The sequence below is a fragment of the Pholcus phalangioides genome, unplaced genomic scaffold, assembly GCF_987345545.1.
Source record: "Pholcus phalangioides strain wild (caught in Gottingen) unplaced genomic scaffold, Ppha-v1.0 ptg000017l_1, whole genome shotgun sequence".
In the NCBI taxonomy this organism is placed as follows: Eukaryota; Metazoa; Arthropoda; class Arachnida; order Araneae; family Pholcidae; genus Pholcus; species Pholcus phalangioides.
The window spans coordinates 1,474,554-1,494,902 of record NW_028301610.1 but is presented as its reverse complement, the minus strand read 5'-3'; the positions used below and the strand labels follow the sequence as shown (position 1 = coordinate 1,494,902).

Below are 20,349 nucleotides of genomic sequence, written 5' to 3'. Positions count from 1 at the left end.
TTATTAAAATATAAAGGAATTAAGTTTATATGTCCAAAAGCCTAATTGGAAAGTTTATATCCTGTCGCTCTTAAATGCCAAAAAAATTCCACGTTTTTAAGTACAATATTTGCTCAGATATTCGGATTCAAGAAGGGTAGAAAAGTTGAAAAAAAAAGAGTTTTTTTTTACCCATCATTTATAATGATGCGGGTAAAAAACGGTTATATATATGTATATAACCGTGTATGTATAAAATGATGCAACTTTTCTCCGTTTTTCAAATATCCGAATATCTCAGCAAATATTGATTGCACTTAGAAACGTAGAATTTTTTTGTTGGCATCGGGAGAGACAGAGCAACAGCTTTCCAATTGGATTTTTGGGCACTCGGAGATTATAAAAAGTTATTGTTTTTTTATTTTGTAACTATACAACCCCTTGAAACAAAAATGACGTATCTGAGTTCTACGCGTGTTATTTTGATACTTTTTTGATTGGAAGTATGTATCTAGGATCAATGGTTCGCCAACAAAATGCCGGACGCACCATTAACATATGCACCCTGCATAGGTTAGGATTCCACAATACGTATGTACAATTGTATGTACATTAAAGTTATATGAGTAAAGACTTCGAAAAACATAGTAGTTAGGTAAATCGTATAAAGTTTATTTGAAATCGATTGAATTCGATGTTATTTCGTTAAAAAACGTGGAAAAATTACTAAAATTCATCAAAAAAGAAATCAAAGAAACATACCGAAGATAATATATCAAAGCTATAGTAATCTCACCAGATCACGACAATAGCATAGTGAACATTATAAATAGCAGAAAGAAAACCCAGCGAATAATCTTTTCATTGAAAATGCTTTATCGAAATGTTTTATCGAAAAATAATTCTTTGAAACATCGCGAATGATGAGATTCAAGGAAAAAGTTTGAGTTAGTATACAAGAGTAAAATAATCGAATCCATATTTTAGTAACTTAAGGCAATCAAAGTTTTCTGTTAAAATTTATAAAGATGATACAAAAATATACATCAGTGTCTGTTAGGCCGATACATCAAATTATGTGAATTGGCGGCTATTTTGTACGCCAATTGTAGCGAGCGTTTTTCTGTGACTGTATTACGAAATAAGTCGTTAACCAGGAAAGGAGACGAGCAGTAGGCTCTCCCTTTAAAAATAAAGTTAGTACTATAGGAGTACGTGTTTAAGTTCAATTGTGTGATTGAATCTCAAAAATGCACAGTAGTAGCATTTTTAGGTTACATTTTTAACTGAGCTATTGAACAGTTGGTCCGTCGAGCCGGAGGTAATTGAAAATGAATGCTAAATATAATCGTCAAAAAGGAACTGTAAAATCTAAAGTTACTCAACTAGAAAATTTTGCTAAGGACTTTGAGCTATCAGTGGATTCAAAACAATTACTTGATGTGAAATTGAACAATATAGCCGACATCAAAAAAAATGTTGAAGCATTGAGGAAAATATTATACGCTCAACCAGAGACTATAGACATTAGCGTGTTCGACGAAGAGCTGCTGCACATAGATGAGCGACTAGAAACTCTGGAGGTAAGATTTCTTTTCTACCAAGAGTCGATGAAAAGTCATCATAAAGTTAATGTTGATGAGCGTAAAGAAATTTCACGTATAAAATTGCCAGAAATTCCTCTACCAGAATTTTCTGGCAAGTATGAGGAATTCAGTCAGTTCAAAAATCAATTTAAGTGTTTAATTGAAGGCAACGAACAATTAACCGACGTACAAAAGCTGTATTATTTGCGAGCATCATTAAAAGGGGATGCAAAAAAGCTTGAAACAGCTGACGAAAGTTATGCTTCTTTGTTTGAGGCGTTAACAACTCGTTATGAAAACAAAAGAATAGTTGTTGACACTCATATTCAAGCTTTAATAAATTGCGCTAAAGTTCAACATGAGTCAGCTAAGGAATTGCGCAATCTAATTGACAATGTAAATAGAAATTTAAGAGAGTTGAAATCATTGAAATTTGAAAGAAATGATTTATCAGACACCATGTTACTGAATGTATTACTTCAGAAAATAGATAAAGAATCCAGAAAGGAATATGAGTTAACATTAACAACTACCGAGGTTCCTAAACTAGACAATTTTCTGGAATTCATTGAAAAAAGAAGTATAATTCTTGAAAGTGTCGGAAAAATAAATAGTCGTCAGCAGCAGCCTGACCACAGAATACAACCGAAAGCAAAAACTTTCATGGTATATGATAGGGATAATATCAAAGAATATACAAGGTCTTGTGTCTCTTGCAAAGGTTTTCATGCATTATTTAAATGTGTAAAATTTCAAAGAATGAGTGTTTCGCAAAGATATGAATTTGTGCGAAAGCATAATTTATGCTATTGTTGCTTAAAAATTGGCCATATTACGTCTCAGTGCTTATCAAAGGTCGTTTGCTCTATTTGCAATTTGAGACACAACACTCTCTTACATCGGGGAGAAACGGCGTCTCCAAAAAGCAATAAAGATGTCATCCAACGAAAAAGCGAAAGCGCTTCCCCCATACCCTCAGAGGGAGGAGCAGTAGGGGGCCAACAGCCAGATGTTCTTCATAGTCTGAGCAATGTGATAAACACAAATTCATCAGCACTTCTCAGTACTGTGAATGTTTACGTCTGCGATTCCCAAGGAAAAGAGACTCGAGTTAGGGCCATACTCGATAATGGTAGTCAAGTGAACATGATGACAACAAGCTGCGCCGAAGCCCTCGGGTTGAAGAAAGAAAAAGTTTATGCCCCAGTTTGTGGCATTAATGGCTTGTCACATACCGTGAAAACCAAAACTACCGGGGTAGTCGCAAACAAAAGCGGCGAGTTCAAGAAAGAATTGGATTTTTTGATTGTATCCAAAATAACAGATTTCACCCCATCGTCTCCTCTTGATTTATCGGGCTTGAAGTTTCCCGAAGGAGTTGAACTTGCTGACCCACATTTTTCCAAGCCTGGGAAAATACAACTTTTGATCGGAGCAAAAATATTTTTTGAGGCATTGAAGAGCGGACAGCTGTATCTCAGCAACGAAGTGTTGCTTCAGAATTCTGTATTTGGGTACATAGTCTCCGGGACAATTTCTCACTCGTCATCTCAGCAATGCTGTTTTCTCTCGAGAAAAGTTGAGGTGTTAGATCAATCCATTAGAAAGTTTTGGGAAATTGAATCTGTTGAGGAGAAGCTACCCCTGAAAAGCAAAGAAGAACTTTTTTGCGAGGATCATTTTGTAAAAACCCATCGTAGAAATGAAAGAGGGGAATATATAGTTGATCTTCCGATGAAGGAAAATGTTGAACCTGGGGAATCCATGCAATTAGCTGAGCAAAGGCTGAATTGGTTGTGGAAAAAATTGGATAAAAATCCCCAAATGTCTGTTCTTTACAAAAATTTTATGGCCGAGTATGAGGACTTAGGTCACATGCAGGAGATGATGGAGGGACATGGGGATATAAAATATGTTATGCCTCACCATGGAGTCTACAAACCTGATAGCAGTACCACTAAATTAAGAGTAGTTTTCGACGCATCAGCCCCTTCTACCAATGGGTTATCACTTAACAACTGCTTGTTAAATGGGGGTGTGGTCCAAGAAGACATCTTTTCGATACTGCTAAGATTTAGAAGACATAAAATCGCTTTCACTGCCGATGTGAAAAAGATGTACAGGCAGATCTGGGTCAATCCTGATCATTGCAACTTACAATGCATCTTATGGAAAGAAAGTCCGTTAGATGAACCCAAACTGTATAAGTTACTTACAGTAACATATGGAACAAAATGTGCACCATATTTAGCCACTAGGGTGTTAAGGCAGTTAGCTTATGACGAACAGAAGAAATATCCTCTTGCTGCTGCCGCAACTCATACTGATTTTTATGTTGATGATATTCTAACTGGTTCTAACGATATAACAAGTGCCATTGAATTGCAGCAACAGCTGATTTCTATGTTAAAATGTGGAGGCATGGATTTACACAAGTGGTGCTCCAACGAAAATGCATTGTTGAACAATGTCCCTGTTCATGAACGAGAATATTGCTTTCAGGATCCTGAAAATGACACGGTGAAAACTTTGGGTTTAAGATGGAACCCTAAAGAAGATTTTTTTGGTTTCACTGTTGCTCCTGGTAACAACATACCTACCAAGCGTGCTGTGTTGACAGATATCGCAAAATTATTTGATCCGTTAGGCTTGCTTGGTCCTGTTCTAGTACAAGCAAAGATTTACTTGCAGAAGCTCTGGCTGTTGAAAATCGACTGGGACGATGAACTGCCGTCTCAACAATCGAAAAACTGGAGAAAATTCAGAGAAGGACTTACAAGGTTGACAAACCTCCAGATTGATCGTTTCGTCTTAGCAGACTCTGCTGAAAAATTAGAAATTCATGCATTTTCAGACGCGTCAAAGGATGCATACGGGGCTGTTGTATATGTGCGTTCGATTACTGCCGTGGGTGACGTGAAGGTGGTGCTTCTTTGTAGCAAATCCAGAGTTGCACCTCTCAAAGTAGTAACCATACCACGTCTTGAACTTTGTGCTGCAGAACTGCTCTCAAAGCTTGTTGAGAAGGTGCTATCTTCTCTGCGTGTGGAAGTGGACAAAGTGTATCTGTATACCGACTCAACAATAGTGTTGGGTTGGATCAACGCTTCACCTCATCAATTGAAGGTATTTATTGCGAATAGGACATCCAGAATCAAAGAAATCACCAAGAACTTCCATTGGTATCATGTGAAATCCGAAGATAATCCTGCAGACTTAATTTCAAGAGGAGTTAGCCCTGATCAAATCATCGATCAGGCTTTATGGTGGAAGGGACCAGGGTTTCTTCATGAGAGAACTATCGACTCCACAGATGGAGATTATCCTATTACATCCGATGCAGATTATCTCCGAGAGTTCAAGAAATATGCTGATATGACTTTGACTCTAAATCTGAAAGAAGTTTTCATGGATTCTTTATTTCGCATTACAAATGATTATGCTAAATTAATTCGCATTCTTAGTTTTGTTTTCAGGTTCATCCATAATTCGAGAAATCCACTTAACAAGCGAAAGGGTCCTTTGTCACATCAGGAACTTCAAGGTAGTATGCAATATCTAGTTCGTTGCGCACAAGAAATAGAGTTTAAAGGTGACATATCCAATCTTAGAAAAGGGAAATTGGCAACAGACAAAATAAAAAACTTACTTCCATACTTAGACGAAAAGGATATTTTGCGAGTAGGTGGTCGTTTAAGGCACAGTCAAATAAGTGATAGCCAAAAACATCCGATCATATTACCATCAAAACATAAGCTCACTAGAATGATCATTGAGCATCATCATAAAAAATATTTACACATTGGTCCGCAAAATTTATTGTATTCTTTGAGGAGAGAATTTTGGCCATTACGTGGCAGAGATACGTGTCGTAAGGTTGTACATGACTGTATCACTTGTTTCAAGATAAAACCTGTAACAGTAGAACAACTCATGGGGGATTTACCTAAAGAAAGAGTCACTGTGAACTATCCCTTTAACTGCTCTGGTGTCGACTTTTGTGGACCGTTTCTGATAAAATATAAGGGCCAGAGAAAGGGGATCTACCACAAGGTGTATATTTGCATTTTTGTATGCATGGTCACGAAGGCCACTCATTTGGAAATAGTGTCTGATTTGACATCCGAAGCATTTATCGCTTGCTTGAAAAGATTTGTTGCCAGGAGAGGCAAACCTCAAAAAATGTTCAGCGATAATGCAAAAAACTTCGTAAGTGCTAATAAAACTCTGAAAAATTGGTATGCCGATATTGTGCAGAGTAATATCAATCTCGTCAACTATTTATCAGCAGAGGGTATTCTGTGGCAGTTTATACCTCCCAGAGCACCCAACTTTGGTGGTTTGTGGGAGGCCGGGGTTAAATCCTTTAAGCACCATTTGAAACGTGTAGTTGGGAATTCGAAACTAACATACGAAGAACTGTTAACTATTGTCAATCAAGTAGAGGGAATTTTAAATTCACGTCCGTTAACACCACTATCTAGTGATATAGATGATTTAGATGTTCTTACGCCTGGTCATTTCCTCATTGGTCGCCCAGTCACTGCCATTGTAGAGCCATCACTGAGTGATGTTAAGGAAAACAGATTGAATTTATGACAACGTACATCTAAGTTGGTGCAAACAATCTGGAAGCATTGGCAAAACAATTATTTGAGCACTTTACAACAACGAAATAAATGGAAAGGTTCCAAGCCCAACATCAATGTTGGAGATATGGTTGTCATGAAAGAAGAAACCCTCCCAAGTTGTAAATGGATTTTGGGAAGAGTCGTGGAGGTTTTCCAGGGTAGGGATAATAAAGTGAGAATTGCAAATGTAAAAACAATGAATGGGATCTTCAAAAGATCAATATGTAAAATCGCGTTGTTGCCGTTAGAAGGGTCTCGATAGAAAAAAAAAAATCATTAGGTTTCCGCCTTGAAATTATAATTGTATAATATAGCACATTTGTGTATGTATATAGTGCATTTGTATTTTATATAATTAATTTTTGTTTCGCAAATATGATATCTGTACTGCATCGAATTTTTGTTATATGTGAATTTTGTTTATGTATTCAAGTTTTTATATTGTCGTATTTATTGAAATTAATATTTCAATGCCGGGCGGCATGTTAGGCCGATACATCAAATTATGTGAATTGGCGGCTATTTTGTACGCCAATTGTAGCGAGCGTTTTTCTGTGACTGTATTACGAAATAAGTCGTTAACCAGGAAAGGAGACGAGCAGTAGGCTCTCCCTTTAAAAATAAAGTTAGTACTATAGGAGTACGTGTTTAAGTTCAATTGTGTGATTGAATCTCAAAAATGCACAGTAGTAGCATTTTTAGGTTACATTTTTAACTGAGCTATTGAACAGGTGTCTTTTTATCAAAGATTGGTCATTTGAAAAGGGAAAAATCAGGGAAAATATATGAATAGAAATTAATGCATTTAAGAATGCCATGTGAAAGAGCTGAATTAAACCTCATGTAAGCGTCATTCAAAAAGAGTGTGAATCAAAATCCATTTGAAAAATTTAAGGTGAAAAATATTGTGGAGGGGGAAAAAAGTAAAAAAAACAACCCACAATATGAGTTAAAAAACAATAAAAGAAGTTAAGTGAAAATCGATGATCTGAGTGAAATCCTTTTGATTTCGTGACATGAACAAAAAATTGCCATATTTATCTAATATTGTATTAAAATATAAAGGAATTAAGTTTATATGTCCAAAAGCCTAATTTGAAAGTTTTTGTCCTGTCGCTGACTGATTATTTCAGATCTGATATGTTCAGATCTGAGAAAACTAGTCCACCAAATTGTTTATCTACCATCGAGAGAGCCTTTCTTTGAGATCATAGACAGGCGAGTTAACCTACGTAGGCATCGCTTCCAAATAAGAATGCCAACGGCTAGAAGGGTTTGCTTTTTCCACGAATATAGATGCCGTGTGGCAAGAATATGGAACAGTCTTCCATCAGAACTTGTATGTGCCTCCTACGCAAGATTTGCTTCTGCTATTGGGGATTTCGACCTGACTCCGTATGCGAAGTGCTGCCCGTTCTGACTATTATTTTTTTTTTCCTTCTAGTGTAAGTGCATTTCATGCCTTCCGGGGTTATTGTAAATAAATAAATCAAGTTGAATCATTCACATCAATTTGTCCTCATCTGGTGGTTATGCATCCATTTTATATGTGTTTTATATTCTTTTTTCTTTGATTCTCTTACTCTCATCTTTGAAATTATATAGGTTTCGATGTGATTAACATATGCTGATTAGCCATGTATTTGTTCTCATCCAGCTTTGATATTGCAAACATTTGTATCCGAATTGTCTTTTTCAACTTTTGCATTGTCTCTCTTGTTTGGGAGTTGGAGAATAAATCAAGTTATTTAATTTCGTTAATTCTTGGAATTTTATGTAAAAGTAAATGCAAAATTGTCTCGTGTCAATGTTTAAGGCCTAATTTTTTTGGCATTTTTCATCATAAATTGAGAATTTTGTCTTAATTATGTTGTGTTTGTATGTGTTTTTCTGCGTTTATTTTGCATTTTTTGGTTGACAATAATTTTGTCTTGTACGTGTGGTTTTTTTTTTGTTGTTTATTTTATATATTTATTCCTTAATTATAATGTAATTTGTTTAATCTCCGGAACAAGCATTTACCTCTAAATGGTAAACATATGTCTCATAAATTCACTTTTTTTTCTGTATATATAAAAAGAACAAATTCAATTTGCTTTGAAGTGGAATGTGTTAAAATTAGTAAAAGATAGTAAACTGAATGAGAGGAAAACCACTGGGAAAATATGACTTCATTCATCTTAAGAAATCGAGCATAACGGAATTAAAGATTGAAAACCAAAAACTCTCTGTTTTGGGAAAGCATTCACTGTGAGAACTTTTACGAAAGAAATAATGTGTGGATGGAAGATTCCTACTAAATAATTTAGAGAGACATGATGCTCTTAGTTTATGTTATATGTATCAGTTATATGATCATTCTAAGTCACGATATATCATGTTCAATAGTGATTTAGAAACAGTATAAAAGGGCTTTGATATTGGTAGTTGAACTTGTAAGTCTTGTTGACTAAAAAAATCCTTGTGGATTTTTCCCCATCATTTTTTTATCAATTTTAATATTTCTATCACTTTGAATGTTCTTATCTCTCTTAATATTGTTGTTACTTTTATCGTTTCCAATTTTTTAAAAATCTTTTTTACGTTTTTTATAATTTTTAAGTGTTTTTTTCTATTATTTTTAATGTTATTTATTCTTTTTCGTAAAGTATGATTATTTTATTGAATACACACACTTGCTTCTGAGAAAATTGGTACCAGAAAGAATAAAAGTTACAATGTCATGAAGGATGTCCACTCTTAAAATTTTATTGACGCACATTTATCGGAAACCGCAGTTTATCTTTTAGCCTTTATATTGTCATTAGTAATCAAAAATTACGCCTCTCGTGGTAACAATGCCTTCTAAGAAAGTGTTCGTCTCGGTAAATGGTATCTGTTGTCTGCGTACACTTTAAATGTTTGTGCAAATGTATGGTATGGAACAGTGATATCTAAGGAATGACTCTGCGCAAGAATATAATCAGCAAAATTTTTCTTCAAATCGGTAATACAGGAAAAATTGAATGTTTGTAAGGTGGCGATGAAACTCTCTATGAAGTTTCCGCTGAAGAATTCAATAATGTTATATTGAAATCGTTGCATGCAGAGAGAGTGCTTGGTGAGAAACACATTCGAATCCATTTAAATTTAGTAAGAAAATGTATTCAAACAACCATCTTAGTTAATTATTTTGATCTGTTTTATTTTTTCAGTTGTTAATACATCTATTTATGTTGGTATTTTATTTATTTCATAGTATTATTATTTTTTATTTTCATTTGTTTCTGCTTCATTTTATTAATCATATAATATTTTAATTTTATTTTTTTATATTTTTATTCTTACTATCACTACGTTGTTTGTTGTTGCATTTATTTATTCAATTTTTTTCATGTCTTTATATCTTATCTATTGGATTTTTATATATTACCTTTGTTATTTTATTTGTATTATCATTTTATTTTGTTTCATTTATATTTTTATTTATTCAAATTTTAGCATTAGTTTTATTCGTTATTTTGTTATTTTATTGTTTTCTTTCAATTCCTTATTTCATTTACTCATCGTAATTATTTTATCTATTTGATTTTTATTATCTTTGTGTAATCATTTTATTTTCATTGTTAGTTTTTTTCACTCCTTTATTTTGTTCATCGTTACTATTCATCTGTTCCATTTTTTCATTACTTTTGTTATTTTATTTATATAAGCTTATTATTTTTAGTCGTTCGAAATTATTTATTTCTGTAATTATATCTTATTTTTATTGTTTTGGCAACTTATTTCGATTTATTTTTTTATATAAAACGTCATTTTTATTTTACTTTTATAAAATTTGTTTTAAATCGTTTTTAATTCTCAATTTTTCTACAATATTTCTTCTGTTAAAACGATTCAGCGTTAACGGCAATACAGTAGATCGACAGCGAATTAGAAAAAAAATTGTATGGTGAGAAGCAAGTTGGAAAAAAAAGGTTATAACGACTGACAACGCAAACTAATTACTGAGACAAATCTGAGATAAATAGAAGTTTCATTTGTAAATAAATTTGAGATTCTTAACTATATTTTTCTTTTTTCTAAATACATTGCTTTAGGGTACGTTTGATATCATGATACAATCAATTTGGAATAAAAGGAACTGCTAAAATTTTTGGATCCCTTCTTTGCGCGGATGCCTTCATAAACCACGTATTTGGTAAAAGAATTATCTTAAAACAAGGAAAACTAATACACAAAACAGCCAAAATATATGTGGTTGAACACTGTCAACTAGAGGGATAAGTAAGAGAACAAATATATCAGCGAATAACAGTGGATAACAGGGGCGTAAAGACATGCTTTAAAGTCGTAACATAACGTCGTCAAAACACCCATCATTGGGGGAAGGAAGTGCCGAGACAAGGTGAGAATCCTGGCAAAAACCGGAAATTAGGACAAAAGCCCCCTCTTAGATGGTGGAAACACTCTTGAGTGAAATGTCCCGTTTTTTCAAAATATTGTCAATGATACTCGATGAGTCTAGACGCTTGTCAAAAATATTTATAGCGTCCGTAGTCCTCAATGATCCGTAGTCAGTAATTATCAATAGAAATAAGTCAACACAGAAGTCAAAAACAATAGCGATTAGACACTGGAAGTCGGGACTTGACCGGAAACATGAAAACTGGAAGTCGAAACTCAGGGTTCTATAGAGATAAACATTGGAACCTTCTTAATAAAGACAACGCATGTCGGGATTCTGGGTTCTGTATAGATAAAGACCGGAAGTTTATAGCAATAAGGCCGCAGCAGCAAATGGAGATTTAAGACAACGGAATTCATTTAATAAACAACAGATGTCACTTAATAAACACCGTAAATTGTTTAATAAACAACAGAGGTCATTAGCAGAGATCATCATCAGCATCTGATGCCGGCATTCTGTAGAGATAAGACACTGGAAGTCATTTAATAAACAACAGATGTCACTTAATAAACACCTGATGTCGGTATTCTTTGAACTCCGGGTTCTGTTGAGAGAAAAATAACAGAGGTCACACTTAATAAACACCGGAAGTTCGATAAGACACCTCGTACTATATTGGGATCATCATCGTGCCTTCCCTCCTCCCCAGGCATCTATCTCACCTATGGTCTGACTAGAATTTATAACTCGTTCTTCAGCTGCAGGAGGTTAGCGACTGTGAAATTCATTTCTAAATTCTGAAAACGAGGGGAGGGAGACGCGCGTGTTCGATCTTTTTCCCCTTTTTTTCTCCGCCCAATTTAAGTTTGTAAAAATATAAAAATGGGGGGAAAAAGGGTTCCATTATTTCACAACTTTAATTCGTTGATTATAACGTGCAGTTTTTAATGTTTTTTCAACTGCATTCATTGTAACTTCAACCTGTATAAAATTTTGCCTGTGATGAAGGTCTCTTTATAAAAATGCTAATAAGGATTCTTCATTTGCATATGAGGCCAGACCCATAAAGATGGCGTAACATTAGAAAACACGATTCATTAGTATGCACATAACCGTAGCACATACAAATAATAATTAAAAAAATTGGGGTAAGCTGTGTCATAGACGCGGCCGCCAGATTTGACGCGAATACGTTTTTGTGTCTAGCCTCGCGTGGTAGGTACTGAATTCATCCCGTCCCCCCCTCCGTCCCACAAGGGTGGGACTGACAGGGTTCCAGCCTAGGGAGCGTACCAATTCTTCTGTTTTCACACTATAAATTATGAATCAAGCAATTAAATCAATGGTTTTAATATCTCTTCCCAGACGGAAAGAGACATTAAAACCAGAATCATATATATATAATTGGATTTGTATCTGCAATGTGCATCTGGCGATATCGCTTTTGACTTCATAACATCGTTAAAAAATAAAACAGTTTTCCAGCTTAACCGCGTAAAGTAGTTGAAAGACCTGAGACCCTGGAATAAAAGATGGTATCGAGATCTGCTATGGACAGAGCAAAAATGAGAGGAGAGCACGGATCTCCCTGCAAAACACCGTTAGTTATATCTATTGAGTTTGTAAGGTTATCTGTCATTATTTTAGCCTTGGAATTGCGGAAAAGACCACAAAAGATGGTCAAAAACTTGTAGCTCACGCCAAGTGAATAGAGTTTGCACCATAGTTTCTCAAACTTTTTGTTCCATCGCCTCCTTCAGAAATTTTTTTCTCTCATAGCCCCCCGACTCAAGCGAGCCCATAGGATCCGATGTTCGTAGCTTCTGTCGTCCCCCTGGACCATTCTATCTCCCACCAGGGAGCGATATTGCCCACTTTGGGAAGCGTTAGTTTACACCATAACAACTAATGTTCTAATAAGTCGAATGTCTAAGGTAGATAAACAAAATGTTTACCCTTTTTCTGGCGTGTGTGCAACTGGATAAGGAAGTTTAAAGTGAAGATATGGTCAAAGGCATCCTCTGCCCCTCCGAAATGCGCACTGATTTTGCGGTAAGATATTGTTTCGATCAGATCAAATTTCCAGTTTTTTATCCAATATGGAAAGGAAAATACTTTCCATGGGAAATTTAAGTGACACAGGTCTGTAGTTTTTTGGAAGGTTTCTGTCACTCTTTTTGAAGATGGAGTCACAATCATCTCGCTCTATGCTAATGGACAAATATCAGCAGAGAGACTGAATGTTATTAAAGAGGCAGACGATTTTTTCTGAAATAATTTCCGGGGAGTTTATTATGAATTCGTTGGGTATACCGTAACTTACTACTGATTTTATCTCTGGAATTGATGTATCATAATCTAGAAATGAATCATTTTGGTGAGCAGTAAATGAGAATGGAAGTCACGTAATTGACGTAGCTTCCTTTGAAAAAAACCGATCTGAAATGATTAAGCGATTTATCTGACATGATATATGCACCAGGAGATTCATTTTTCCGAAACACATTCATAGAGTCTCAAAAGGGCTTGCCATTAGAGACAGAGAGATATATTTTACCCCTGAAGTTTTTGAAAAGGCGGTTTTGAGTATACAAATAGTATTGCACTGTTTTTTAGCCCTAGAAAGCGTTTAAAAGTTCTGACTTTTACGGAAATTTCGAGTGCACGTTTAGTCAAAACACGATCTTTATCAAACCATTTTGTTCGCTGAAAATTAAGAGATCGAGTCTTTCTGACAAATAGATCATGTTTTGATGCATCTTTGTTGAAATTTTTTATTAGGTTACTAGCTGTTACCCGCGGCTTCGCTCCGTGGATTTGGTATTCTGAAAATAACTCTGCGATGATTCCCCGATATAACATTTGAACCCCTCATGACCCCCTCGGAAGATGAATTTTTAGAAAACCGTCTTAGTGTGTATTCTATATTATAAAATATGATGCTGAATTTCATATTTATAGCAGCAGCAGTTTCGGTTCGGTGTGATTTATCCATATGACCCCCCATTGAACCCCTAGTCTAGAGTCTAAATAAACGATTGAATAATCGACGTTTGCGTGTACCCAAAATTCCAAAACGAACACGGCTATACGCGTTTCGGAACTATATGAAGTTCCTTCATCAGTAGCAGAAACAAAGAAGAAAGAAAAATATTGAAACTCCTGATAGCGGGAGTTACTCGTTGTTGTAGACAAGAGTCAAATTCAAAATGAACCGGCAACAAAAGAGTAGGGTAAGAGTACGGAAAAAAGAAGAAAAATGGCGGAGCCAATCGCAACCGAGAACGTGATAGTGATGCTGATGGAGAAGAATAATTATTGTTGAAACTGTTGCCAGATTTTTGAGAAGGGTGGTGTCCTAGATAGGTCGTTGACCAACTGGTTTGTGTTTTTGTTGATGTGGAATGATCCACATGTGTAGGATACTAAAACTAACATATAGCCTCGTTGATACGGGCAGTGATGTTTCGATCTTGCAAGCAAGCCTTTCTCAGCACAAGCAACGACCTGTTCAAGCGCTCGTAGCCATGAATTCACATCGTCCATCGAATTGTACGGCCAACGTATTCTTTCCGTGGATTTCGGCTTGAGATGAAATTTTTCTTGGTCTTTTTACATCGCCAATGTGTCAACACCTACATTGGGAAAGGAATTTCTTCATTATTTCGACTTAAGTGTCATAAAATAAAATGAAAAAATTCATATTTCCATCCTGTCCTTAAAAACACCCAAATGGAAAGTTTCAAAGTGCGATATTCGCTTAGATCAGGCATCTTCAACTCGATTCCGATTCTGTTCTCGCGAACACTTGATCAAAATTCGGAGTAAACACCTTGTAGAAGGAAACGAAGGGGTAGGGGGAGACTAAGCGGCACAGGGTGGCAAATCCGAGGAAAGATTACCCAAGAAAATTCGACTAGAATGGGAGAAGGGCGGCAAAATTCGTGTAGCCTATAGGCTGCGAAACCATAAATGCGCCTCAGACAGCAGCATAAATTTCATGGCACGTGATGATAATGTTGCCTCGTAATATAACGATAACTCCTCTGCAATGATATTTTCTTCTTGGTCCGCAGGATATCGTTATATCGAGGTCTCACTGTATTATGATAAAAAAATAAAAACAATATAATTCAGTTCTTTATCTTTTTTTTTTTTTTTGTTACTACCACCAAGAGATCCTAAAATTGAATTTTCAAAAGACTATTTGCAAACATATTATTTTCCCTAGAGTTTACAGCATATACTTCATATATGCTCAATCCAATGGCCCGCGGGCCAAATCTGGCCCTGGGAATTATTATCTGATGCGGCCGGCAAGCTAAAAAAGACTTTTTTAAAAATGAATCAAGTGGTTCTCACTAATTTTTATTCATTTTTATAAAAACGAATGAGATGTGGCAACAGTCACTGTTGTTTACAAACACGCCCGTGTGACACTCCTAAAAAAAAGTTTGTTTTCTATTCGATTCTTCGATTACTACATACGGTGAGTGACGCAGAATATATTTAACTATGTCAATAAATGAATATAAACATCGTTTGTAGAATTAGCTGCGTTAATTAAGATACAAAGGAAATAAATAAAATTGGATTAAACCCTAAATTTAAATGGCAAACGATTAAGTTGTCATTTATATTTAAAAAAAATAAACACACTTGAAAAAAAAATTATTGCAAGATGAACTGCAGCGTTTGCTCTGCAACGATATATGATATTAATGAGGTGCTGAAATGCAAGTGCTGTTCGAAATTATTCCATTCAATCTGCATAGTCTGCATAGGGAAAACTGAAGCTGCTTTCTGTAAAATGAGCAATGAGTCGAAAAAAAATTATGTATGTAAAAATTGTGTGGAACCCAGTGAGGGGTCTGAAGTGCCCGAGTGGCATGGTGGTAATATGCTCGTCTACCATCGTGAAGGTTGTTGTCTGGGTCCCGGGTTCGAACCCAAGGGAGGATATATAGATAAGATATTTTCCCAACTCGAGGCGACCACCGATAGACAGCACCTTCACTTCCAACCCATCTCACTAATGGCAGTAAATTGCAATATAGCGATATGGCCAAAGTTGGTGAAGTAGTGAGGGGTCTGAGGGTACTCATCAAAACGTTAAAAACGTCTTGGATCAATTCAAGCAAGAGATGAAAGCAATGATCCAAAATAAATGGCTTCAATTCAGGATACCATGAAGGAATACAAGAAATATATAGGCGACATTACTAAAAGCTTAGAAATTCATATAGAATTATTAAAGGAGGTTGACAACAAGGTGCAAAATTTATCCAATGAGATAGTCCATTTGCGAGATGAAAACTTACAATTAAAGAATGAAAATATTCAACTGCATAAGAGGCATTTTTAAACTAAAAGAATCACTTTCAGACTCGGAATATAAGAGTAAAGTAAATAACATCGAAATAAATGGTGCTCCTGAAGAGAAAAATGAAAACATAGTTGAAATGTTGAACAACATAAAGGATGTGCTCAACATCACCCAAGAGATACCGAAATTGAGAAAACACATAGGGTACCATCATTCACAAAGGGGTAACCTAATCCACTTATTGTCAGATTCAAGGAGGAATCATCAAAGACGACTTGGATTGATGCTGTTAAAAAGCACCCATCTTTAGATACTGATATTATCAATAAGAATTTCACTCCTCAGAGAATTTACATCAATGTCTCGACACATCGATCAACTGTTTTATGCTGTAAAGCAGTTCAAGTATGGACAAAACGGTTCACGGAACCTTTGCCCCCGATATTTCGCCTCCGACATTTCGTCCCCGACATCTCGCCCCTGGCACGTTTCGTCCCCAGTACATTTAGCCCCCGGAAATTTCGCCCCGGACATTTCACACCGGGAATTTCGCCCTGACCTTTCGCCTGCCCTGACCATATGAGTGACCCAGTGAGTGACCATATGAGTGACTCAGTAAGTAATCAAGTAAATCGGAAATTTATCTCTGATATTTCGCCAGCCCTTATCGTACGCGTGACTGTATGAGTGAACATATGAATGATGGTACAAGTGACCAAGTGAGTGACCACATGAGTGATCAAGTGAGTTGGACATTTACTCGTGACATTTTGCTTCCCGTGATCGCATGAGTGACCAAGTGAATGAATACATGAGTGATCGAGTGAATTGAAAATTTATTCCCGGACATTTCACCTGCCCTGACCATATGAGTGACCCAGTGAGTGATCATATGAGTTACTCAGTGAGTAATCAAGTGAATCGGAAATTGACCCCCTGTCATTTTGCCTACCTTGACCGTACGCGTGACCGTATGAGTGAATATATGAATGATAGTGGGAGTGACCACACCGGTGTGAGTCGTAAATTTGGGAAAAATATTTTATGCTTAAACTGAAAATTCCAAATTCTTAGAATCCATTAAAGTGTGAGTCACTTGGTCACTCAATGCTACGTAACCACCTATAAAAAGGGAGGGGATGAGGAGGATCATCTTTGCAGACACTCCACCCTCGCATTTTGCCAATCACTCAATCGCTCACTCTGTCAATCACTCAATCGCTCACTCTGTCAATCACTCAATCGCTCACTTTGTTAATCACTCAGTCGCTCACTGGGTCAATCATACCATACGGTCATTCACTTTATCAATCTTTCGGTCACTCATGCAGTCATTCACTTTATCAATCTTTCTGTCACTCATGCAGTCACTCACTTGGTCACACATTCACTTATGCGTTCTATCACTCAGTAACTCCCTTGGTCACTCACACGGTCAGTCCCTTGATCACTCACTTGAACACTCGTACCGTCACTCACCTGGTCACATATACAGTCACTCATGCAGTTAACCACTCGGTCACTCATGCGGTCAGTCACTCGGTCACTCATATGGTTAATCACTCAGTCTCTCCCTTGATCACTCATATGCTCGATCACTCAGTCACTCGCAAATTTATTCAAGCATTCACTCTGTCTTTCTTTCCGTCAGCCACTCGGTCACTCATACGCTCAATCATTCACTAGGAAACTTACACCAGTATTTAATTAGTCACTCACTTGGTCACTCATTCGGTCAGTCACTTATTCACTCAAACGTTCCATCGCTCAATTCCTCCCTTTGTCACTGACGCGGTCACTCCCACTATCACTCACTTGATCACTCATACAGTTAATCACTTGGTCGCTCATGCGGTCATTCATTTGCTCACTCATACGGCCATTCGGTCAGTCACGTGGTCACTCATACGGTCATTCACTCAAAAGTCAATTGCACACTAGTTGATACGGTCACTCACGTGGTGAGTCATTCTGCCACTCGCTCAGTCATTTGTACGGTCATTAACGCACTCCTACAGTTCATTTCACACTCACTTGGTCACTCATACGGTCACTCGATCATTCACACGGTCACTCATACAGTCAATCACTCATACGGTCACTGATACGTTCAGGGCAGGTGAAATGTCAAGTGTGAATTTTTCGGGGACGAAACGTTCCAGGGGCGAGATGTCGGGGACAAAATGTCGGGGGCGAAAGTTCCGGATCCCGGACAAAACTACCAGTTTGCCTGCACTAAAAATGGGAAGGTGTTTTTAAGGCAGGACGGAGACATCCACAGTATTAAGGATAAGAAACACCAATGACTTGAAAAAATTACTTGCAAACAATGTTTGACTTAGTAACTGAAAACCATATAGAAATGAACAACGATAGGGTGGCTATCTTGGATTCGACTAATTCGTTAAAATAGTTTCAAAATACCGGATGAAACATCTTGTAATACGACACTGAAATATATTGTTTGCAATGTGAGAAGTATGAGGAAAAACTGATAATTTTATGGTATTTTTAAAATATACTAATGAAGATTTTGATGTGATATGTCTAACTGTGAAATCTGGATTAAGGAATGTGAAGTAAATATCTATACAATCCCAGGTTATTATAGTTTTTATAATTGTCGTGAATATAACAAATCAGGAGGAGTTTACATATGCATTAGAGAATGTATAAAAGCTAATTTTCAATTTCTAGTCAATTTCAGACAGCAGAAATTTTAACATTAAAAATTTGTGATTTCAATATTATTTTTTCGTTATTTTATATATCTCATAATTATACCATTGAATAATTTAATGATGAACTTAGAATAGATTTGAACAAATTTAAAAACTCGGATATGGTAATTATGGGCGACATGAATGTGAACTTATTCAATGATAATGACATACAAGTGAATGAATATTTGAATTTATTCTGTTTAAATGGTTTTTCTTCATTTGAAAAATGTGTTAAAGAATCGGAATTACTGATTCAACTGATGTTGGCCATGTTTTTTTACCGTTCGCTAAAAAATAATTTTTAGTGTAAAATATTCGTATATGATGCGGGAATTACTGATAATCATCTACTAATTGGTTACATAAGAAAATGTTCATCATATTATAACAATTAAAATTATATAGAAAAAACTTGGATAAATTATGAATTAATTGAACGATTTATAAGAGGTGTTGATTTCACGCGGGTTTTCGATGAAATCGATACAAATCAGGCTTATATACGTTTTATTGACATCCTTAGATTGAATTCAAGCTTATTTATAAAAAAAAATTATGTTAAAGATAGAAATAGGGCAAAGCTTAATGAATGGATTACGGATGACCTAATTATAATGATAAATATTAAGGAAAAACTTAAGATAACTTAATATATGAAGCATCGTAAAAATCCATTCAGACATGATTATGAAATCAAATATAACCAATATAATATTAATTTAAAGAAAGTAATCAAAAAACAGAAAGATTATTATTTTAGGAGAAAGTTTATCAATTTGGGGATCAAATATAAAAGAAAAAAAAGGGGAAATTTATAAACCATTTTGTATACAACAAAAAAATTATGAAATTACCTAACTGTGATGATCAAAACAAACTAGCTAACGATAATTAAATAGCTAACGATAATTAATAGCTAACGATAATGATAATTTCATAAATCGAGTGAAGGATACTGAAGTAAACAATCAAATAAGTGACTTTGTAAGTTCTCATCTCAATCAAATTGTTCTTCATGAAATTGACTTACCACGAACTGAAAGCTTAGCACTAGAACCACGGAGTGGGTCAATTTGACCCAAATCAAACTTCGTTTTCATTTATCTCAAAAACTTACACGCAGCTGTTAAAAAAATTCCGTGACTTTTCATGATATCATATGAATATTAATTCACGAAAATTTTATTATCTTCACATTTCGTGTTTCAGAGCTATAAGCACCACTTATACCTAGAACCGCGGTGTGGGTCATTTTGACCCAACGTACTATTCTACAGGAAAAAAGGGGTGCAGAATTTTCTTGGAAGTGGTTACCCTTTATTTATTTTTTTTTACGAAGTAAAAAAAGTAAAAAGTTACTTTGTAAACGAAGATAGTGAAGGATAAAGGTCTTTCAAGGTCAAGGCCAATTCATTATCAGAGCAGATTATCTTTTTTTCAATAGGGTAATGGCACTAATAGAGCTAAATATTTTTTTCCTTTGTAAACGTGAATACCTGGACTTCTGACGGGACTCAATGAAGATTTTGGGAGAGTAAAAGCTTAACGCTGTAACGATCGCAGTTGTAGCGATCAAATGCCCAGAAAATATTCGGCATCATAGACGTTTTCTATAACATCCTGGATCTCACTATAAAAATATTCGTGTATTTTGTATAAAGCAATACAAACTATTTCTTAAAAGCAGTTCCTCTAAAATCTTATTGAAGAGCTG

General features: G+C 35.6%; 1 long non-coding RNA gene across 1 annotated transcript in view; it reads right to left on the bottom strand.

Moving 5' to 3' along the window:
- The window catches only part of LOC149072101 (uncharacterized), a 63,275-nt gene extending 43,428 nt beyond the window's left edge, over positions 1–19,847 (bottom strand). Inside the window, exon 1 of the long non-coding RNA XR_016194331.1 lies at positions 19,666–19,847. This is a non-coding gene — a long non-coding RNA (uncharacterized LOC149072101). The remainder of the gene's footprint in view (positions 1–19,665) is intronic.
- Between the last annotated feature and the right edge of the window lie 502 nt (positions 19,848–20,349).